At 44.2% G+C, this 24,271-nt stretch overlaps 1 protein-coding gene across 2 annotated transcripts in view; it reads right to left on the reverse strand.

The window, feature by feature from the left end:
• The window catches only part of PDZD2 (PDZ domain containing 2), a 416,595-nt gene that overhangs the window by 234,977 nt on the left and 157,347 nt on the right, over nucleotides 1–24,271 (reverse strand). The gene's annotated exons all lie outside the window — the stretch shown is intronic.

The raw sequence follows: 24,271 nt of genomic DNA on the forward strand, positions 1-24,271 counted from the left end.
TTAATAAAAGTACCAGACAGTACACAAAAACACTGGCTAGACACACCATTAATTTACCCTAGATGTTAACCCCTTCCCAGCCAGTGTCATTAGTACAGTGACAATGCATGTTTTGATCACTGATCACCGTCACCGATTCCCACAAAGTGTCAGTGTGCCGCAATATCACAGTCCCGCAATAAGTCGCTGAGCGCCGCCATTACTAGTATAAAAAAAAATATATATATATATATTGTCTAGTATATATCCCATAGTTGGTTTGTGCAAAAGTTACAGCGTCTACAAAGTAATACTTATAGGGATTTTATTTTTCCAAAAATATGTAGCAGAATACATAGTGGCCTAAATTTATGAAGAAATTTGATTACATTTTTTTTATTGGAATTGTTTTATAGCAGAAAAAATATATAATTTGTTTTAAATTGTGGGTCTTTTTTGTTTATAGTGCAAAAAATTTTAACCGCAGAGGTGATCAAACACCACAAAAAGAAAACTATTTGTAGGAAAAAAATATTACAAATTTTATTTGTGTACGGCGCAATTGTCAATGAAAATAACGCAGTTCCGTATTGCAAAAAAAATGGCCTGGTCATGAAGGGGGAATCTTGCGGAGGTCACGTGGTTAACTGTTTTTTCTCATTCAAACCGGTTCATGAGTAAAACTACACAGCGATGTTTTATACCCAAACTAAACTTTCATCTACTTTTATGAGAGAGATTGGCCTAGTTTGTTGCGCGTTACATGAAGCTGCAATTTTCTGCTCTCAAAGGTCCCAGATTTACATCTAACAGCAGTTCATAATCCTGAAGACAGCTTGTGTAGCGGGAATTAAATATGGAGGCGTCATAAAAGGACTCCAAGCATGTGGCTTGTATTGGGATGACAGGACTGTATGTTTGTTAATTTGGAGATTGGATTCATCTGCAACCAGCATATTTATATAGTACTTCCACTCTTATGGACTCCTAGGAAGGTATACACTAGTCTGATACTTCCATGCAATAGGTGACTTGGAGATGGCGCCTATTTACAGCCAGTATAGATAACTTCCTCTATTTTCCCCTTTTACTCTCTGCAGGTATTTAGTTTCGGGATTGTTTAACCACTTGCTTACTGGGCACATATACCCCCCTCCTGCCCAGGTGAAATTTCAGCTTCCGGCACTGCGTCGCTTTAACTGACAATTGCGCGGTCGTGCTACGTGGCTCCCAAACAAAATTGATGTCCTTTTTTCCCCACAAGTAGAGCTTTCTTTCGGTGGTATTTGATCGCCTGTGCAGTTTTTATTTTTTGCGCTATAAACAAAAAAGAGCGTAAATTTTGAAAAAAAAAAGACAATATTCTTTACTTGTTGCTATAATAAATAGCCCAATTAAAAAAATTTAAAAAATACAATTCTCAGTTTAGGCCGATACGTATTCTACTTATTTTTGGTAAAAAAAAAAAACAACGCAATAAGCGACTGGTTTGCGCAAAAGTTATAGCACCTACAAAATAGGGGACATATTTTTTTTTTTTTTATTATTTTTTTTTTTTTTTACTAGTAATGGCGGCGATCTGCGATTTTTATTGCGACGGCGACATTATGGCGGACACATCGGACACATTTTTGGCGCCATTCACATTTATACTGCGATCAGTGCTATAAATATGCACTAATTACTGTATAAATGTGACTGGCATTGAAGGGGTTAACACTAGGGGGTGAGGGAGGGGTTAAATATGTTCCCTGTATAGTGTTCTTACTGTAGGTGGAGGGGGGGTGACCAATCTGTGTCCCTATGTACAAGAGACACAGATCGGTCTCCTCTCTAGAGACAGGACGCTGTCTCTGTGTGAGCCGGCAATGAGAGATGATCTCAAATGTTTACATTTGAGATCATCTCTCATTGGCCGCACAGATCGCATAGCAAACGGCCACTCTGATTGGCCATTCGCCGCGATCTGTGATTGGCTGTGTCCAAGGGACACGGCCAACACAGAGTTTCCCCGCTGCGCGCTCGGGGAACGCCAAAAGGGGCGGATGTCAATTGACGTCCAGTTGGATTTTCAGGTCCTCGCTGTAGCCGTCATTCGGCTATAGCGCGGGCCTCAGGTGGTTAAGTAAATATCAATGGCATAGAATTAAACGTGAAATTATACACTCGCCGGACACTTTATAAGGTAAACGGGTTGGACGCCCTTTTGCCTTCAGAACTGCCCTAATTCTGGCGTAGATTTCACAAGGTGTTGGAAACATGTCACTATGGACCAAAATCTCTTAGGAATGATAACATCACGCAGTTGTTGCAGATTTGTCGGCTGCACATCCATGATGTGAATCTTCAGTTCAATCACATCCCAAAGGTGCTCTATTGGATGAGATGTGGTGACTGTGGCCATTGGAGTGCAGGGACCTCGTTGTCCAGAGGTGAGATGATTGGAGCTTTGTGACATGGGGTATTATCCTACTGGAAGGAGATATCAGAAGATGGGTACACTGTAGTCATAAAGGGATGGACATGGTCAGCAACAATACTCAGGTAGGCCGTGGTGTTTAACAACTTAAGGACCGCCTCCTGCACATTTACATCGGCAGAATGGCACGACTGGGCACATGCTGCGCTATGCTATTGTCCAGCTGTGGGTCGCGTGCATGCGCCCGCGACCCGGTCCGAAGCTGTGGGACCCGATCGCCGCTGGAGTCCCGCAATCGGTCCCCGGAGCTGAAGAACGAGGAGAGCCGTGTGTAAACACGGCTTCCCCGTTCTTCACTGTGGCGGCGTCATCGATCGTGTGATCCCTTTTATAGGGAGACAATCGAAGACGTCACACCTACAGCCACACCCCCCTACAGTTGTAAACACACATGAGGTCACATATAACCCCATCAGCGCCCCCTGTGGTTAACTCCCAAACTGCAACTGTCATTTTCACAACAATGCATTTTAAATGGTCCCAAAAATGTGTCAAAATTGTCTGAAGTGTCCGCCATAATGTCGCAATCACGAAAAAAAATCGCTGATCGCCACCATAAGTAGTAAAAAAAAAAAAAATCCCCTGTAAACGCTATAAATTTTGCGCAATCCAACCGATAAACGCTTATTGCGATTTTTTTTACCAAAAATAGGTAGAAGAAAACGTATCGGCCTAAACTGAGGAAAAAAAAAATAATGTTTTATATATTTTTGGGGGATATTATAGCAAAAAGTAAAAAATATTGAATTTTTTTCAAAATTGTTGCTCTATTTTTGTTTATAGCGCAAAAAATAAAAACCGCAGAGGTGATCAAATACCACCAAAAGAAAGCTCTATTTTGTTTGGGAGCCACGTCGCACAATTGTCTGTTAAAGCGACGCAGTGCCGAATCGCAAAACCTGGTCGGGTCCTTTAGCTGCATTTTGGTCCGGGTCTTAAGTGGTTAAACAATGCTCGGTTGGTACTAAGGGACCCAAAATGTGCCAAGAAAATACCCTCACACCATTACACCAGCAGCCTGAACCATTGATACAAGGCAGGATGGATCCATGCTTTCATGTTTACGCAAAATTCTGACCCTATCATCTGAATGTCGCAGATGAAATCGAGACTCATCAGACCAGGCAATGTTTTTCCAATCTTCTATTGTCCAATTTTGGTGATCCTGTGCGAATTGTAGCCTCAGTTTCCTGTTCTTAGCAAACATGAGTAGCACCGGTGTGGTTTTCTGCTGCTGTAGCTGCTTAAAGGTTTGATGTGTTGTGTGTTCAGAGATGGTATTCTGCATACCTTGTTTGTAATGAGTGGTTATTTGAGTTACTGTTGCCTTTCTATCATCCCGAACCAGTCTGCCCATTCTCCTCTGACATCAACAAGGCATTTTCATCCACACAACTGCCGCTCTTTTTCGGACCATTCTCTGTAAACCGGAGAGATGGTTGTGTGTGGAAATCCCAGTCGATCAGCAGTTTTTGAAATACTCAAACCAGCCCGTCTGGCACCAGAAACCATGCCATTTAAATGCCCTTCTTCCTCATTCTGATGCTCAGTTTGAAATTCACCACATCTCAGCCCTTCCTGCTCTGTGCTGGCAGCTCAGCTGTCAGCGAATTGCCAGCTCCCATCTCTCCACAGTGATCCACCTGTTGATGATCCCGCTCGTCAGCTCTGCCTACTTAAAGCGGATGTGCCACGGGGAAAAAAATATTAAAAGCCAGCAGCTACAAATACTGCAGCTGCTGACTTTTAATATTAGGACACTTACCTGTCCTGGAGTCCAGCGCTGATCGCAGCAGATGACGAGCCGATCGCTCGTCTCTCTGCTGCTCCCCCCTCCATCCACGCTGAGGGAACCAGGAAGTGAAGCGCTGCGGCTTCACTGCCCGGTTCCCTACGGCGCATGCGCGAGTCGCGCTGCGCCCGCCGATTGGCTCACACGCTGTGTGCTGGGAGCCGAGTGTTCCCAGCACACAACGGGCGACAGACGGGAAGTCAGAAAAACCCGTCTTTCGCCCGTAGCGTGTGGCCGGAAGTGGGTGCAAATACCTGTCTTTAGACAGGTGTCTGCACCCCCCTCCCCCCCTGAAGGGTGTCAAATGTGACACCGGAGGGGGGGAGGGTTCCGATCAGCGGGACTCCACTTTAGGGTGGAGAACCGCTTTAAAGCCTTCCAGTTCATTTTCTCTTTGCCTGCGTTCCTGTGGAAGACCTGCTTGACTGACGTTCTCTCTGGCTACGGATCCTGCTTGCTGTACTACTACCTTTACCGCTGGCTCTTGGACAATGGCTTGGCCGACTACTCGATCCGATTACTGAACTCAGGCTATGTTTTGACTACGTTTACCTTATTTTTATTATTAAACAAGTGTGATTTAACTGTACTTGTGTCTCGGTCTGATTCATGGTTTCTGACACTAGGGGGCAGATTCAGGTAGACTTACGGCGGGCGTATCAGTAGATATGCCGTCGTAAGTCCGAATCCCCGCCGTCGTATATTTAAGCGTATTCTCAAGCTGAGATACGCTTAAATATTGCTAAGGTACGACCGGCGTAAGTCTCCTACGCCGTCGTATCTTAACTGCATATTTACGCTGGCCGCTAGGGGCGTGTACGCCGATTTACGCCTAGAATATGTAAATCAGCTAGATACGCCTATTCACGAACGTACGCCCGGCCGTCGCAGTACAGTTACGCCGTTTACGTAAGGCTTTTTCCGGCGTAAAGTTACCCCTGCTATATGAGGCGCAGCCAATGTTAAGTATGGATGTCGGGCCAGCGTCGAATTTTCCGTCGATCACGTCGTTTGCGTAAATCGTTCGCGAATAGGGCTGGACGTAATTTACGTTCACGTTGAAAGCATTGGCTTTTTGCGGGTTAATTTGGAGCATGCGCACTGGGATATTTTCACGGACGGCGCATGCGCCGTTCGTAAAAAGCGTTATTTACGTGGGGTCACGATGATTTTACATAAAACACGCCCACATCTTACACATTTGAATTAGGCGGGCTTACGCCGGCCAATTTCCGCTACGCCGCCGCAACTTACGGAGAAAGTGCTTTGTGAATAATGCACTTGCCTGTCAAAGTTGCGGAGGCGTAGCGTAAAAAGGATACGCTACGCCCGCACAGAGTTACGCGCTCCCTACCTGAATCTGCCCCTAGGTGTCTAAATGTACCGAGTTGCTGCCATGTGATTGGCTGATTAGCAATTAAGTGGCCACTGAGTGCATGTCCCACTGGCTGTGGTTAATTGAGTCACCTCCGCAAATCATATCATTGATGATGGAATAGAAAACCGGAAACATTTTCAACTGTATACTGGAAAAAAATAAAAGCACAGAGACACCTTTTCTCCAAAATTACTTGGCAAGTCCAACCAACCAAAACTGGTGCAAGTATATCTTTAAACAACACCCATGTGGCCACGCCCACATTTTTGCTGGTAACACCTATTGTCCACCGCAGTGCGCTAAACACAGCACATTATGTCCTTAACAAATGTCCTTTGTCCAGTTCAAAAGTCGGGAGGTATATCTACATTCTCTCAAAGCTCCTTGATCAACACCAGCTGCTGAGATAAAATCAAAGCCTGATAGAGCGTGTGGTTTTCAGAAAGAGAGAGAGAGAGAGAGAGAGAGAGAGAGAGAGAGAGAGAGAGAGATAGAGAGAGATACCCCACTAGTGGACTTGCAAAAGGGAGAGAGGAAGAAGAACGCGCAACTTAGCAGTAAGTGGAGCCTAAATAATATGGCTGCCGACATGTACAAGTCATGTTACAAACCTTACATAAAAGAAAGTCTTTCATATAACAAAGAGGTTCTCTTCAATTTCCATTCAAAGTGACAGATGTGTTGCATAGAATCCCCCCTCTGCTATCGGTACATGTCTTCCACTGGCCCATGAACGCACCGGAGCCCCTCAAGCTTAGTTGGCGTGCGTTTAAAAGTTTAAATTCTTAATTCTGATGGGAGCATATCTCCAGAATATAGGTCTCATTTTAAATTGTTAAGGCAGGACAGTTCCGGCTGCCCATGGAGGTCTATGGTGCCCATGGATTTAAATGGGCAGTCAGACATGCAGGCACAGACTGACCGCCCTCAGGCACTGCTCTTGGCTGCCCAATCCATAAACATTAATGCTCGGCTGAGCGCTCATGTGCATTCTAAGTCTTGGGAGGGGGAAGGAGCAGCCAAGATGCTACCAGAAACGTTTATTACAGGGCAACTGCAATTTGAAGGGAACTTCCAATCTTCACAACTGCTCACCCTTTTTTTCTTTGCCTATACACCAGTGTTGCCAACCTCCCACAGAATTTTTACTGGCTAAATATGGAAACATTTTAATTGATTAGGGAGTAATGGTGGCAATGGGTGATGGTAAAAGAGTTACAAATGATATTATAGTTCTAGTTTACCTACAAGATATTCTTGCTTCCCCCTCCTTTCCTACAAGACCATTTTTCCATTGCTTTTGTTCGTATAAGCTTTTTTATGGTCCCCTATTGCGCTATCAGCAATTTAACATACAATACTGTCTAGCACGTACCTACCACTCGGTCTTCAGCCACGACACATGAACACAGCTGCTGTAGTAAAACATGTAGCTTCTGTCAAAATGCAGAATCAGTGTTCAGATACAGACACTAATTGGCGGTGTTTGTCTCAACTATTTTGCAGCGTCCACTTGACCTACTGATGCAGAAGAGCTCCATTGCCTTTGGCTGAAGGGAATATGGAGTCACTGGAACTTATTGTGCTCAGCACACACTGTGAAGCCCTGCAAACACGCTCGGTTTTCTCGGCGGTAAAGTCAGCCGAGAAAACCGAGGGGAAAGCCGAGAACCCGGCAGGAAAACTGCCATAGGCAAGTAGTAGATCTAGCCGGGATTCCGACGGTATTCCCAGCTGTTTTCCTGACGGGAAAACTGCGAGGAAGCATACACGCGTCCGGTTTTCCAAGCCAAAAGCTCTCCTGGCAGTTTTCCTGCCGGGAAAACCGGTCATGTGTACGAGGCTTTAGTTTTTACTACTAAAATATGTGTATATAAACCCTGTTAAATATATAATTGGAAGCAGTTTGTTATATCGATCGGATAGGTGCAAAAAACCCTGATCTTGTCAGAAATTCTTGTGCCCCTACATACTTTTAGTATCATCTCAAAGGACCATGATAGTTCTTATTTTGTATGAATGAAAGATTAGCTTTGATGTTGTACAGAGCTAAGAGTGGGTGTGTTTGAGTTAAGTTAAATATATTGGGCAGGGCTGACACCACTCAGTCCACAAAAATGCTGTATGATGTCAGTACACAACAGGGCTTAAAAGCCGTTTGTCTGTATTTGAAGGGTATTTAAAGCAGGCTTTCTTAAACTTTAGAAGAAGCCTTGAAATAATCTTTCAAGGGAAGGCCTGTCGATCATTCGTTTTATCTATAGTTCACGATATATTAGTGAGATGGTCAGTGGGAATAATGCTTCTTACATTTGTGGTCAATTGTAAGAATTCCCCTTACAGGGAGTTAAAAAGATCACTGCTGTCAGTGATTACTTATGGGGGAGACAAAAAAATGTTAACTGCTTAAGCCAGCCATAGACCGTTCGAATTTTGGCCAGTTTAGCCGGGCCCGTTCGAGATTCAAACCATGTATGGGAAGGCTGAATGTACCAAAGTCGATCGGTCAACTTGGGCACAACCAGCCTGCCAGCTGCTGTTATAACCACTAACAAAACACACTGTTCTCCGGCCAGGGACGGATTCCCCCACCCTGAGCGCACAAAAGCTCAACGGGAGAGAATCCAGACAATTTCTTTCCCGCAGCCAGAAGAAATTTGCTGCGTCTATGGCCAGCCTTAGGAAACACCTAGCAACCTCTGGAATAACCCTGGTGAAGAAAGGCTGCTTCAGAGGAATATGGTGATAGGTGCATGTATTGCATAGGAATTTTTTAATGACTAGTGTGTGTGACCACTACATATAGGGAACAATGGAGTGCAACATGTAGTTACAAATTTATGTAATTAGTAGCTACTCCATGTATACAGATTGATAGCAATTTTATTAGCATGACTGACAATAAAAATTGCCCATGTGCACCCAGCCTTAGACTGCTGTTGCAGGTTAAATTACACAAGACAGGACCCTTTCACACTGATGCATTTTTGCTGCGCTTATACCTTTGCCAAAACACATACACAAAAAAAAAGTTCCTCTTTAAATCCAACTGAATTCTTTTACACCAATGCACTGTGGGTATGGTGCGTAATCCCTGCATGCTGCATCTTTGGGGCCCTTTTTTAAAAACTCCCTATTTAAATGAATAGAAAATCTATCAAAAAAAGACACCATGGTTGTGTTGTTGGTACGCTTTTTGAGTCGCATATCCATGTTTCACAGGTGCATGCTGGGAGTCAGGCAACCACCAGAAATGCATAAAAAAAATGCATATGCATAATGCAAATCCAATTTTTACTGTGTTTTTTCAATGGAGCAATGGGAAAGGGCCCACAGCAGGGTGGATATAAAATATAGTAGAGGTCTACAAACAGCGAAGGGTACGGGTCTACAAACCGCGAAGGGTACGGGTCTACAAACCGCAAAGGATAGGGGTCTACAAACCGCAAAGGGTACGGGTCTACAAACCGCAAAGGATAGGGGTCTACAAACCGCAAAGGATAGGGGTCTACAAACCGCAAAGGATAGGGGTCTACAAACCGCAAAGGATAGGGGTCTACAAACCGCAAAGGATAGGGGTCTACAAACCGCAAAGGATAGGGGTCTACAAACCGCAAAGGATAGGGGTCTACAAACCGCAAAGGATAGGGGTCTACAAACCGCAAAGGATAGGGGTCTACAAACCGCAAAGGATAGGGGTCTACAAACCGCAAAGGATAGGGGTCTACAAACCGCAAAGGATAGGGGTCTACAAACCGCAAAGGATAGGGGTCTACAAACCGCAAAGGATAGGGGTCTACAAACCGCAAAGGATAGGGGTCTACAAACCGCAAAGGATAGGGGTCTACAAACCGCAAAGGATAGGGGTCTACAAACCGCAAAGGATAGGGGTCTACAAACCGCAAAGGATAGGGGTCTACAAACCGCAAAGGGTACGGGTCTACACACCGCAAAGGGTACGGGTCTACAAACAGCAAAGGGTACGGGTCTACAAACCGCAAAGGGTACGGGTCTACAAACCGCAAAGGGTACGGGTCTACAAACCGCAAAGGGTACGGGTCTACAAGCCGCAAAGGGTACGGGTCTACAAGCCGCAAAGGGTACGGGTCTACAAGCCGCAAAGGGTACGGGTCTACAAGCCGCAAAGGGTACGGGTCTACAAACCGCAAAGGGTACGGGTCTACAAACCGCAAAGGGTACGGGTCTACAAACCGCAAAGGGTATGGGTCTACAAACAGCGAAGGGTATGGTTTAAAAATAGCAAAGGGCATGGGTCCACTAACTTTTCCTTGCTGTATTTATTTTCATCAGTAATATTGTAGTCTAATCCCAGTCCTCTTCTCAGTCTTTCAGTGAAGCTGCAGTAAGGCGAAGAGACTGGTTCTTGCATTCTTAATACCTGCCCTCTATAGAGATCTTGTGTTTATCATCCGAGAAGAAGGGGGAAAACACTTCCGTCTCAAAATAGATCAAGGCAATCCTTAGATGACCTGAATACTTGTGATAAATATTGATGAGGTTCTACAAAAAAAAACAACAAGGCCAGCAGTTCTGAATTGTATAACTTTACATTTCTATGATGTTTTCAAGATCCATATTCTAAATTATGTTTAGTTCAGCCTTTTCCCACACCGCCTGTGCACTATTTAAAATAGTATTCATGCACCTACTGGGGACACCACTGGTAAAAAAAAAAAAAAAAAAAATCTATATAACACTACCACATACAGTGGAACCTTGGATTATGAGCATAATCCATTCCAGGAGAATGCTCGTAATCCAAAAGTACTCGCCTAGCAAAGCAAGTTTCCCCATTGAAGTAAATGGAAACGAAAATAATTTGTTCTGCATTGACTTCAATGGCATGCAATACCACATGCTGCCAGAGGAGGCGGAAAGCCTCCAAAATGTCCGGAAAGGCCCGAGAACAGTTCGGCTGACCTTGGCAAATCTCGGAAAAACTCAGTTCATGAGCCTTTCCGAGGTTTGCCGAGGTCAGCCAAACTATCCTCGTGCCTTTCCTGCCGTTTCCGAACAGCGCTGATCGGTGCCGTTTGGCTCCACCCCCCACCTCAGGCCAAACGCAGTACTGCACACTGCTTTGGCCTGAATCCTGCTCATGTTGCGAGACACTCGCAAACAGTCAGGATTTTAGGAAATACAGTGCTCGTATTGCGAATCACTCTCTAACCGCGTTAGTCGCAATCCAAGGTTCCACTGTATATGACCAACTATTGGTCAGCAGGGTCATGGCTTGTAAAGCACATGAGGCAGAAGGTGTTTCGGCAAGCATGAACGACTAGAAAGCTTGACAGAGAATTGCACTACATTGGGCCCCAGGTCTCGGGGGCAGCATTCATTAACCTAGAGGGGCCCAATATTTGTGTATGCTACAGGACAGTCTTTCAAAAACTGTTCCTTCTGCCCTATGCCCCAACCTTTGGCCTTCCTTTACACAGGCTGTTCACCCACTTCAGTTGATCATGAATGGTGCTTCCAGGCTGCTCCACCTTACCAACCGTTCAGCCACCCCTCTATGCCAATCTTTCCAATGACTTTTACTCGTCCAACAAATATACCTCAAAATACTAATTGAATACAAAGCCATAGAAAACACTGCCCCAAGCTATATCACCAACCTCGCCTCAAAATATCACCTAGACTGACCTCTTTGCCCCTCCTAAGACCTCCTGCTCTTTGCCTACCTTCCATGCTCACCTTCAGGACTTCTCCAAAGCCTCACCCATCTCCTACTCTCTCCGTCATTAGGCGATCCCTGAAAACTCATCTCTTTACAGAAACCTTCACCTAAAAATGGTGCTTTTATTTTCTCCATTCACTCATCTCCTCACAGATATTAAATCGGAGTTCCACCCTAAAAATTAACTTAACAGCTTGCCTTTAAAGTAAAAAAATAAATTAATTGTAATCTGCCTAGTTCCTGGTTCTAGGTGGTTCAACTTCCTGTCCTAAGACCCCATTGCCTCCTGGGAAATAATGACACTTCTTTCCAAGGAGTCTCTGGGCATTACTGTGCCTAAAAATCGCCCAGCATGCACTTCTCCCTGAAAACCAGGAAGAAATAGGAACTGGGCTTCACATGCCCACATATATGATGGATACGGCCACAACATGAGCTGGAGGATATAAGGCAAGTGTTTGCAATGATTTCTGGAACGATTGGGGAGCTATTAAAAGGTTTTAGGGACTATCTAATGTGAATAATTTTAGCTTGCAAAAAGAAAAAAATTATGCCCGAAACCCCGCTTTAACTTTTGTATAATTTGCCCCTCCCTTTTAGATTGTAAGCTCTCACAAGCAGGGCCCTCTTAGAGCGCAACTAAAACCTTTTATCATTTTCAGCCAAGGAAGCGGCCATCATGGCCTCTGATCTTCAACTGCCATGATGCTACACATGTGATCAGTTATAACACCATGCCCTGGATAGTTTGACAGTTTGGTTGAGAGTACAACCAGTATGACAGTTAAATTCCTAGGGAATGTACCTTTTTTTAAACTGTTAGGTCTAATTCACACTGGCATTGAAAGCAGACATTTGAGGTGTTTTTAACGCTCCTCAAATGCCTATACAGTGCTGTTCACATTATCAAAACATGAAGCGTTAGCGTCGCTTCCCTTCAAAATTGATGGTTAATGTCGCGTTTAAAAGGAGTTGAAGCATTTAAACTCCTTTCATTCAAGTCTATGGTAACAAGCTGCAACCGCATGTACACGTTAGTACATTACAGTTAATGTGGTGTGGTGTGGTTTTAAACGCACCAAAAACGCATGTCAATCACGCCACAAATGTGCTTAGGGCGTTTGGGGGAGCATTTTTAATGTATTCATTAATGCCCATTAGCGCTGTAGGCGCATTTTATAAGGGTCAGTATTTTGAGCAAGCGTGAACAAGCTCTAAGGCTGCATTCACACCTTCGCGTATTTACGCCTGACGCTCGTGCCGCTGGAGGGGTGATTTTACATTATGGTCTACGGAGATGGTTCACATCTCACGCCGAACGCCTGCCGCCTGAAAACAAGTCCCGGACCCTTTTTTTCAGGCGGCGTTCGGCATAGACAACAATGTGTTGTCGCGGCAAATCGCGGTACAATACGCCGCAATTTGTGGCGGCAAAATACGCCGTGTTATAGTGTGAATGCAGCCTTAGGCTAGCCCAACTCCAAAGTCGCACAATTTCCAACCTGACTTGGCAACACGACTTTACACTCTCTGGATCAAAGTCGCATCAAAGAAGTGCAGGCACCTTTGATGTCCATAGTCACATGACAAGTCGCACAAGCGTGAACAGAGTCATAAAATCCATGGGTTTAGTTCCATTTGAACCCTCTTCTCTTGCATAAAATCCATGGGTTTAGTTCCATTTGAACCCTCTTCTCTTGCATAAAATCCATGGGTTTAGTTCCATTAGAACCCTCTTCTCTTGCTCTGCATTTTGACTTTACAGTCTCCCTTTCCTTTGTAAATCGCTGTGCAAACTCTTGCCACTATACAAATTCTTTACGGTAATCCCCCCTCCAGGTTTACTTAAAGTAACTGCAAGTGGGAACTGTCTGACCAAGGATAAAAAGGCACAAGGATAAAAAGGCACAAAAATAAAATAAACATTTTTTCAAAGTACATTCTAGGTGGAGAACCTGTATCTCCACAATCAACATTATTAATCCAGCCTTGTATATTTATATTTTAGTCAATGTTTAATATAGAACAGATCCTTGCGTCTTTGATTAAATTGTATCCATGTGTTTCTGAATTCAGAGTTACACTTTGTATATACAAAGTACAAATAGTAGACAAAACTTTATTAAAACTTCACATTTCGATTTCAGTTTTAATTAACGTAGCCGTATTATGTAAGGCCCTGTGTCCAATAAAATCCTATAACAGATTTACAGCATGAAATACACTCAATAGATTATTAATTTAAATACTTTCCAATTTGAAAATAAACGCTAACATTCACTAAGGTAAAGCAAAGAATGAAAATTGTTCATAAAATATGTAGACAAGGGTTGAGAATCCGAGACACAATTGGGTCTACAACCGTTTTATACAAATGGAAGGCTGGGTGGTTACAGCTATGAAGTATGGAGGACCTCAGCACTTTACAACATGAGGGCAGACAGTGCAAATACAGTCCTGATCAAAAGTTTAAGACCACTTGAAAAATGGCAAAAAATCATATTTTACATTGTTGGATCTTAACAAGGTTCCAAGTAGAGCTTCAACATGCAACAAGAAGAAATGAGAGCGAGACAAAACATTATTTGAGCAATCAATTAATTGAAAATAACGATTAAACTGAAACAGGCTGTTTTTCAGCTGATCAAAAGTTTAGGACCAAATGCCTTTAAAAGGACAAATCTGTGCAAAGATGTGGATTCATTGTCATCTTCTGTCAGGTAGTCACACGTTGTGATGGCAAAGGCAAAAAAACTCCCTTTTTGAACGTGGTCGGGTTGCTGAACTGCATAAGCAGGGTCTCTCACAGCGCACCATCGCTATTGAGGTGGGACGCAGTAAGACTGTCATTTTGAATTTCTTAAATGATCCTGAGGGTTATGGAACAAAAAAGTCAAGTGGAAAACTCAAGAAAATTTCGCCAGCACTGAGCCGGTGGATCCAATTGGCTGTCCGTCAAGACACTGGACGATCCTCGACCCAAATTAAGGCCCTTACTGGTGCTGACTGCAGCCCCATAACCATCAGACGGCATCTGAGACTGAAGGGCTTCAAAAACAAAAAACGTCTTCAAAAACCTTGTCTACTTGAACGCCACAGAACTCCTCGTTTGGACTTTGCAAGAGAGCACCAAACATGGGGCATTCAAAAGTGGAAGAAAGTTTTATTCTCTGATGAGAAAAAAATGTAACCTTGATGGTCCTGATGGTTTCCAACGTTACTGGCATGACAAGCAGATCCCACCTGAGATGTTTTCTACGCGCCACAGTGGAGGGGGCGCCATAGAGGTCTGGGGTGCTTTTTCCTTCAGTGGAACAATGGAGCTTCAGGAAGTGCAGGGGCGTCAAACGGCCGCTGGCTATGTCCAGATGTTGCAGAGAGCATTCCTCATGACTGAGGGCCCTCGTCTGTGTGGTAACGACTGGGTTTTTCAACAGGACAACGCTACAGTACACAATGCCCGCAGGACAATGGACTTCTTCCAGGAAATAACATCACTCTTTTGGCCCATCCTGCGTGTTTTCCTGATCTACATCCAATTGAGAACCTTTGGGGATGGATGGCAAGGGAAGTTTACAAAAATGGACAACAGTTCCAGACAGTAGATGGCCTTCGTGAGGCTGTCTTCACCACTTGGAGAAATGTTCCCACTCACCTCATGGAAACGCGAGGCATCAAGCATGCCAAAACCAATTTTTTAAGTGATCAACAATAATGGCGGAGCTACTCATTACTGAGTTTGTTTGGAAGTTGGATTTCTGTTTTGGGGGGGTTTAGGTTTTTTTTGGAGGTGTGGTCCTAAACTTTTGATCAGCTGAAAAACAACCTGTTTCAGTTCATTGGTTGTTTTTAATTGAATTGAATGCTCAAAAAATGTTTGGTCTCACTCTCATTTCTTCTTGTTGCATGTTGAAGCTCTACTTGGAACCTTGTTAAGATCCAACAATGTAAAATATGATTTTTTGCCATTTTTCAAGTGGTCTTAAACTTTTGATCAGGTACAATACACTTTAATACAATCAAAATCGGAGCTTACACAGTCGAATGCCTTACAAACGATCGGAACTTACGATAGAAAAAGTCAGACAGAATTTTTTCAACGGATATTCCGACCGTGTGTGTGCCCCATCTGAGTTTTTCCATTGGAAATTACGACGGACTTAGAAAGAGAACATGATCTCTTTTTTTCCGATGAAAACAAGTTCTGTCGGAAATTCCGTTCGTCTGTATGGAACTCCGACGGAGAAAAAAACATGCATGCTCAGAATCAAGTCTAAGTTCTCAGCTCGTCGTAGTGTTGTACGTCATCGCGTTTTGGACGGTCAGAATTTGGTGCAACAGTGTGTATGCAAGACAGCTTGAACGGAATTACATCAGAAAAATCTGTCTGTTTATCCCGGCGGAAATTCTGATCGTGTATACAGGGCATAAGAGGGAGGGTCAGCAGATACAAGAGGTAATAACTGTGGGGGATGCGCTGATGGAAAAAATAAATGTAGAGTTGTTAGGTGGGGGCCAGATAGGCTTCTCTGAAGAGATGCGTTTTCAGGGATCGTCTGAAAGTAGACAAAAGGCAGGAGATGGACAGACAGATGGGGGTAGAACATGCCAGAGGATGGGAGAGGCTCGGGAGAAATCCTGGAGGCAAGCATGGGATGAGGTGAAAAAGGAGCTAGAGAGCAGGAGGTCTTAGGAGGAACGAAGAGGATGATTTGGTTGGTATTTCGAGACCAGGTTAGTGATGTAACTGGGGGCAGAGTTGTGGATGGCTTTGTAAGCGATTGTTAGTATTTTGAACTGAATTTGTTGGTTAAGCGGCAGCCAATGGAGAGATTGGCATAGATGGGTAATGGGGATGAGCCGAACACCCCCCCGTTCGGATCGCACAAGAACCTTCGAACGGACCGACCGTTCGAACGAACATTTAGAACCCCATTGACGTCTATGGGACTTGAACGTTCAAATTCAAAAGTGCTCATTTTAAAGCCTAATATGCAAGTTATTGTCGTAAAACGTCTTTGAGAACCCAGGTCTTGCCCCAGGGAACATGTATCAATGGAAAAAAAAAGTTAAAAAAAAAAACGGTCTTTTTTTTCTGGAGCAATGATTTTAATGATGCTTAAAGTGAAAAAAAAAAATGAAAAATTCCTTTAAATATCGTACCTGCTGGGTGTCTATAGTATGCATGCGAAGTGGCACGTGTTTAGAACTGTCCCTGCACAAAATGAGATTACTACAGGGTTTGACAAATTTGCTTGGAATCTAGGAGCCAGCTAAAAAAATTAGGAGCCAGAAAATGCCCCCCGTCCCGGCGCGCAGAAGCGAACACATACGTGAGTAGCGCCCGCATATGTAAACGGTATTCAAACCACACGTGAGGTATCGCCGCGATCGTTAGAGCGAGAGCAATAATTCTAGCTCTAGACCCCCTCTGTAACTCAAAACATGAAACCTGTAGATTTTAAACGTCGCCTATGGAGATTTTAAAGGGTAAAAGTTTGTCGGCATTCCACGAGCAGACGCAATTTTGAAGCGAGACATGTTGGGTATCAATTTACTCGGCGTAACATTATCTTTCATAATATAAAAATTGGGATACCTTTACTGTTGTCTTATTTTTTTATTATAAAAAGTGTATTTTTTTCCCAAAAAAGTGCGCTTGTACGGCGTGACGATCTCCATTTTATTCTCTAGGGTGTTAGAATAAAAAATATATATAAATGTTTGGGGGTTCTACTTAGAGGGAAGGCGATGGCAGTGAGAATCGCGGCCTCAATTACCGGCGGGCGCCAGGTCACAATTTCTTGGCGCCAAGGCGACCTGGCGCCCGGATATGGTCGACCCCGGGATTACTATAAGAAAAAAGTAATTTAAAACTGCTTGCGGCTTTAATGTAATGTCTGGTACCTGCAATATGGATGAAAATCATTGATAAAAATAGCACAGACACAGACAGTACACACACCACGTAGCTTTAGGTGCACACGGCAGAGGACACAGACCGTACACCACGTTAAAGTACTTGCAGCAATATCCTCTGCCTGTAGTATTAATATGAGCAGATCCCTGACTCTAGGAATAAATATGAGAAACACCAGCTTTACGTTAGGTGCACAATGTGCAGAGGACACGGACAGTACACACACCACGTAGCTTTAGGTGCACACTGCAGAGGACACGGACAGCACACACTACGTGAGAATACTGCAGCTAGCACAATCACCTGCCTGCCTGTCAGTAAATTAGGAAGAGCGGATCTAGCTAAACTATACAGTGTATAAATATATATACACACACACACACACACAAACACCTGGGATAAATATATATCCTCTACACACTAACTTTAACTGACTAGCCTGCCTGCTCTATCTACCTACTAAAAATGACACTCTCTCTCTTTCTCTCTCTCTGTCTGTCTTCTCTCTCTTAACCAACGCAACACACTACACAAGGCCAACCTGCAGGCTGCCTTTTATAGTGTGGGGCGTGTACTAAACCCCCTGAGCCATAACTGGCCAAAGCCACCCTGGCTTTGGCCAATTATGGCTCTCCGTTTTTTGCAAGCTGTGATTGGCCAAGCATGCAGGTCATAGTGCATGCTTGGCCAAACATCAGCCAGCAATGCACTGCGATGCCGCAGTGAATTATGGGCCGTGAAACGCCACTCGAATTTGGCGCGAACGGCCCAAAATGTTCGCAATTCGACAAACGATCGAATATACGATGTTCGAGTCGAACGTGAGTCGAACGTGTACAAATATATAAGGGGTCCATAAAGTGAACTTGGTGTTGAGTTATTCACTTTACGGTCAACATAAAAAAGACAAGGGGGCACGCTTTACGTCTAGAGGAAAAGAGATTTCATCTCCAAATATGGAAAGGTTTCTTCACAGTAAGAGCTGTGAACATGTGGAACAGACTCCCTCCAGAGGTGGTTCTGGCCAGCTCAGTAGATTGCTTTAAGAAAGGCCTGGATACTTTCCTAAATGTGCATAATAAATCTGAGTACTAACATTTATAGGTAAAGTTGATCCGGGGAAAATCCGATTGCCTCTCGGGGGATCAGGAAGGAATTTTTTCCCCTGCTGTAGCAAATTGGATCATGCTCTGCTGGCGTTTTTTTGCCTTCCTCTGGATCAACTGTGGGTGTGGAGTTGGGTGTATGGGATTGTATGATATTATAAAAAAAAAAAAAAAAATTTATGGTTAAACCGGATGGACTTGTGTATTTTTTCAACCTGACTATGTAACTATGTGATTGCACAACACGTGAGGGACTGGCGAGCAACCCAGAGTGAAAGGAATAATGTATAGTTAAATCTTATTGGATGAGCGGCAGAGATTTTAAATCATCGCCATGTAAAATTTTAAGCATTGTAGTTTATCGTTGCTTCCAGGGGACGCGTCATTTTTACACATGACACAGCTGTTCTATCTTTACTCAACATAATCTCATCTTTTTACATTTTAACCCTCCAAAAAAAATTGTACAGCAAAATGAATCTCAATGTATGGTTTACTTCCTAATGCAGTGAAGCACCAAGCAAGTCTATAAAGCACAGAATTGTACTTTGTAAAAAAATGTGTTTTTCTATTGGTCTAAAAGAAAAAAGAAATAGCAATTAGAAAAATGTTCTCATGATTTTCAGGCAAAGTCTTCGCCTACAGAGAGATGTATGCTCCTGCTGACAACACTGAACTCGCTTCCTATGGGCCTCTATTTGCACATACAGCTGCCCACGTTCCCAAAGTTCCCGCTGAACCTTTCGCAATTTAAACATTTTTTTTTTTTTTTTTAACCGCCTTGAATACCACAGGGCTGGAATTCATTGTGAACCACAGAAAGGGCGAGGCATGTGGGTTTAAACTGTAATCCATTCTCCCTCCAGGCCATAAACATATAAAAACCAAACGATACTTTGTGTGCGCACACTATTCCAGGGTTATGTTGCCATAAGATTATGTATGGAGCAACGGTAACAGTATCAGGAAATAAATCTAGCAATAATAAAAATGGAAGACCAAAGGGAAAGCATACATTTTGCCTTCAGCGGTTTGATTTCTGCAGATAACATCTGCATGGAGTTTGTATTGCTCGCCCTGTGTTCACATAGAGGCGCTATGGTTTCTTTGCACAACAAACTGTCAGATGAACTGGTTTCAACCCAAGAGACTTTCCTTACTGCAGGGTTTGACAAATTTGCTTGGAATCTAGGAGCCAGCTAAAAAAGTTAGGAGCCAGAAAACGCGCCCCGTCCCGACGAGCTTGCGCGCAGAAGCGAACACATACGTGAGCAGCGCCCACATATGTAAACGGTGTTCAAACCACACATGTGAGGTATCACCGCGATTGGTAGAGCGAGAGCAATAATTCTAGCTCTAGACCTTCTCTGTAACTCAAAACATGCAACCTGTAGATTTTTTTAAAGGTCGCCTATGAAAATTTAAAGGGTAAAAGTTTGTCGGCATTCCACGAGCAGACGCAATTTTGAAGCGTGACATGTTGGGTATGAATTTACTCGGCGTAACATTATCTTTCATAATATAAAAAAAAATGGGGATAACTTTACTGTTGTCTTATTTTTTAATTTAAAAAAAAAAGTGTCATTTTTTCCCAAAAAAGTGCGCTTGTAAGACCGCTGCGCAAATACGGCGTGACAGAAACTATTGCAACGATCGCCATTTTATTCTCTAGGGTGTTAGGATAAAAAATATATATAATGTTTGGGGGTTCTAATTAGAGGGAAGAAGATGGCAGTGAAAAATAGTGAAAAATTACATTAGAATTGCTGTTTAACTTGTAATGCTTAACTTGTAATACCAACGGCCACCACCAGATGGCGCCAGCTCACATCTGGTGGTAATAACTTGTAATACCAACGGCCACCACCAGATGGCGCCAGCTCACACATCTGGTGGTAATAACTTGTAATACCAACGGCTCACCACCAGATGGCCCACCTTCCAAGCCAAGTCGCCAGGACACCATTTCTAGTCGCCATGGCGACCTGGCACCCGGGATTTGTCGAGCCCTGCCTTACTGTAAGTGTATGACTCTTGGGAACATTAAAGCAATCCTATGGTAAAGCATAGGATTGCAGAGGGCCAGACAGTGTTTCAATGAGAGAAATTGTGCCTCATCATTTGTGTCATTGGGCCCCATGGTTGGTGTCATTGGGAGAAATTGTGCCCCATCATTGGTATAATTGAGAGGAAATGTGCCCCCATCACTGACGTCATTGGGCTCCATCGTTGGTGTCGTTAAGAGAAACTATGCTCAATCATTGGTGTTGTTGGGAGGAATTGTGCCCCATCGTTGGCGTCATTGGGAGGAATTGCGCCCCATTGTTGGCGTCATTGGGAGGAATTGCGCCCCATCGTTGGCGTCATTGGGAGGAATTGCGCCCCATCGTTGGCGTCATTGGGAGGAATTGCGCCCCATCGTTGGCGTCATTGGGAGGAATTGCGCCCCATCGTTGGCGTCATTGGGAGGAATTGCGCCCCATCGTTGGCGTCATTGGGAGGAATTGCGCCCCATCGTTGGCGTCATTGGGAGGAATTGCGCCCCATCGTTGGTGTCATTGGGAGGAATTGCGCCCCATCGTTGGCGTCATTGGGAGGAATTGCGCCCCATCGTTGGCGTCATTGGGAGGAATTGCGCCCCATCGTTGGCGTCATTGGGAGGAATTGTGCCCCATCGTTAGTATCAGTTGATGAACTAGTGTCCCAAGGGCCAGATAAAAGCAAGCAAAGGGCTGTATCTGGCCCCTGGGCTGCAGTTTGGAGAGCACTGCTTTAAACCATCAGTCTGCTGAGCAGGAAAGTGAGCCGACTGCCTGATATAAATACATTATATTGTCAAAAGTATTGGGACACCTGCCTTTACCCGCACATGAAGTTTAAAGAGGTTGTAAACCTCCAAAAAACCTGCAAGATAAAAAGGCATAATGAGCTAGTATGCATCTCATACTAGCTCATTATGAAATACGTACCTTAGAACGATGCCCTGAATTGGCGGCAGCACACAGCCGACACCTTTCAGTGGAGTTACTTCCGGGTTCACGGGCTCCGGCGCTGTGATTGGCTAGAGCCCCAATGATGTCACTTAGGAGCACATGAGAGCCTCTGGTCACGGCACGGGACTTGGAGATACATCACCAGCGGGCCGTTTCTTCAGTGCACATGCGCCGATGATGTTGGTAAAATCGTATATATTGTGAATATCTCCTAAACTGTGCAAGTTTAGGAGATATTTACAGTACCTACAGGTAAGCCTTATTATAGGCCCTACCTGTAGATACAAGTGGCGTAACAGAGTTTACAAGCACTTTAATGGCATCTCAGTCTTAAGGCCCGTACACACGATACGAAAATCGGAAGTATAATTTTGTCCGACGATCGATCTGAAAATTTTCAGATCGTTAGTACAGTGCTTTCGACAGCCAAGTCCAGTTTTTCGTCCGACAAAAGCTGGATGTGCAGACTATAAAATTGTTGTCGTATGTGAACTCAACATCCGATTTTCATGTAATCAGCATGGTTTGCGTCCCAAAAAAATTGCAAGACTATGCATGCTCAGAAACAAAATAATATACAAAAACTATTCAACACATGACGTCACTTCTGAAGTTGTATTCCGTTGTAGGGGAATTTTCGTACGGCGAGTAACCTCTTTACTTTCGGCATGAGACTAGCATGCAACAATGAAAAGGACGTCGGTTGTCCGAAAATCTGTGTGTCTTAAAGGGGTGATTCACCCTAAAAACTGCTTTTTCTTATTACACTGCCCCCCCCACATTACAATCTGATTAAGGCTCTTATTATTTTTTTCATGCTGTACATACCTTTGTACAGCATATTCACCCGTGCATCCGTGTTGCGAGTCCCGCGAGAGTGGGCGTTCCTAACATGTGTGTGATTGACGTTTTGCCCAAAAACAAGCTCCCCCCGTCGCGTAAGCCGCGTCACGATTGGCGAAAGGAGCCGAACGGCGATGCGCATGCGCAGTATAGCGCCGACTCGCCGTTCGGCTCCTTTCGCCAACCGTGACGCGGCTTACGCGACGGGGGGAGCTCGTTTTTGGGCAAAACGTCAATCACACACATGTTAGGAACGCCCACTCCTGCGGGACTCGCAACCCGGATGCACAGGTGAATATGCTGTACAAAGGTATGTACAGCATGAAAAAAATAATAATAGCCTTAATCGGATTGTAATGTGGGGGGGCAGTGTAATAAAAAAAAAAAGTAGTTTTTAGGGTGAACCACCCCTTTAAGTCTGTAGGGTTCAATATTGGGTTGGCCCACCTTTTGCAGCTATAACAGCTTCAACTCTTCTGGGAAGGCTGTCCACAAGGTTTAGGAGTGTGTCTATGGGAATGTTTGACCATTCTTCCAGAAGCAAACTTGTGAGGTCAGGCGCTGATGTTGGATGAGATCTCTCTCAGATCTGGCTCTAGGGCCTCTGCCACCGGCCAATTACTTTAGGTGAGCTAGATGGATAAATGGAGCGAATCCTCCCAGTAGGTTTTAGCATAGGTCACCGGAATAACAGCAAAACGTACCTGTCAGCATTCCGGTCACCAGATCTCCGATTGGTTCGTTCAAGCTCTGTTGGACAACCTGCCTCCGGGTTCCCCTCAAGCCGAACCCCCAATCGAACGGCACCCAGCCTGGGATCCTCTCAATAGAACCGGGGACCCAGTAAGTCACTGGAGTCCCCCTTTACCTCCAGATGAGGGTTTATGTAGACTGCAATTCTGGCCTGGTGGGCCGCGCTGGCGGGGTCCATGGATGCGCGCACCCTGAAGGTGGATGCCGCACCTGGAACCGGGACCCCGCAAAAACTTCTTTAGCACATGACACCTGTCAGATATACCCCTCCCCAGCATGCCTTGTGAGGGAGAAACTTCTCTAATTGGCTGCTGGGGAAAGTTGCTCTGCCAGAACCCCTCTGGCGCCAACTGCTGGCCAGGGAAGGTATTGCATCCCTGGAGCACAGACTGTCCCAGTGGACATTTCTGGAGTGACAGAAGTTCCAATTTTAGCAAATTGTGAACAGGAGCAAAATAACTCTCCCATTCCCCACTAACTTTAGCGTAGTGCCCATACTGAAAGTAAGGGGGCGCTACAATCTAAGAGGAAAAAATTGTACAAGAAAACTGTATAATGTGTAGGTAGCTTTAGGCTCAGTTTCCACTAGTGCATCTTGTCGCGCAACCTTGGACACAAAGTCGCATTACAGGCCGCAGCCCACTGATTTCAATGGCACCCATTCCAATCTATGTAACGTAAAGTCGCTGCAACTTGGAAAAGGTTCCTGCACTATTTTGATGCAACTTTCTTGCGACTTACGTGCCAGAGTGTGTAAAAAAACGCACAACATTGAAGTCGCACTAGTGGGAACACAGCCTAATTGAACAAGCTGAAGTTAGAAGCCGATTGGCTACCATGCAGAGCCGCACCAGATTTTGCACTCTCCAGTTTTAGTAAATCAATCCCACTGTGTATTCATTGAAATGTACTAATTGGCATGGCTTGTGGCAAAGCTTTTTCTTGTTGTAAAAACCTGTCAGGATGTAGGTTTGAAAGCAATTATTATTTCAGCAGATAGGCATGCCAGGTTATCACATACCATGTTAACACGCCAAGCTCTAGCAATGTGCCGCTAATAGTTCCTCCATGGAAAGTACCCTGAAATCCTGAACAATCACTCCTACTCTTCAATGGAAAATAAAACCTTTCAAGATAAAAAAAAAAATACTGAGGGGTCTGGAAATAAATCTGATGCTAAAAAAAAAAAAAAAAAAAAAAAAGGGAAGAAGAGTAGAGTACCGCAACGTTCTGAAGCTGCCTAGGACAGTCTATAAAGTTGCAATGACACTGCCCCCTACAGCATTTATTTAGCTTTAAAGGCCAACTCTAGTTAAATAAATTGGCC

The sequence above is a fragment of the Rana temporaria genome, chromosome 1 (genome assembly GCF_905171775.1).
Source record: "Rana temporaria chromosome 1, aRanTem1.1, whole genome shotgun sequence".
NCBI classification, from domain to species: Eukaryota; Metazoa; Chordata; class Amphibia; order Anura; family Ranidae; genus Rana; species Rana temporaria.